This window comes from Odontomachus brunneus, unplaced genomic scaffold (genome assembly GCF_010583005.1).
Source record: "Odontomachus brunneus isolate Ranch 3 - 2012 unplaced genomic scaffold, Obru_v1 Obru_scaffold_208, whole genome shotgun sequence".
Lineage (NCBI taxonomy): Eukaryota > Metazoa > Arthropoda > Insecta > Hymenoptera > Formicidae > Odontomachus > Odontomachus brunneus.
Window position 1 is genome coordinate 556,853 of NW_022639658.1, and position 471 is coordinate 557,323.

Here is a 471-nt window from a genome sequence, read left to right on the forward strand (position 1 = left end):
TCAAAGATCTTCCGTTAGTCGTCAATTTTTTCAGTTTTTTCTCTCGCGTAAGCTTGAATCGCGATTACATTTCAAAAAATAGAGTTCATTCTTCGTTATTAAGTAAAATTCGATATCGTGCAGCACTTGCGCGAAGCGATCTAACGTGATTAAATAAAGCGCCCGCAAAATTAATTTCACGATCGTCAGAAAATTTTCAGGTTTCAATTTTTCACTTAGAGTTAAAGTTTCCTAACGCAGGACACAATAGAGACAATGCTAGCGAGCGTTGATCCCTCGCGAAAAACGCGAGTACACAAGTCAGACATACGAGTAGTTGTTTGTTTACTTACGCGACGCGCAACAAGTTCCATCGAACGAAGACAAACGTCTCACGCAGTAAAATTTTTTGCGCGTGAATTTTGAATATACTTCAATTGAATATACTTTTGATTTCGTTGCATTTCGAGTGAATTTTGAATAGAATCTTTA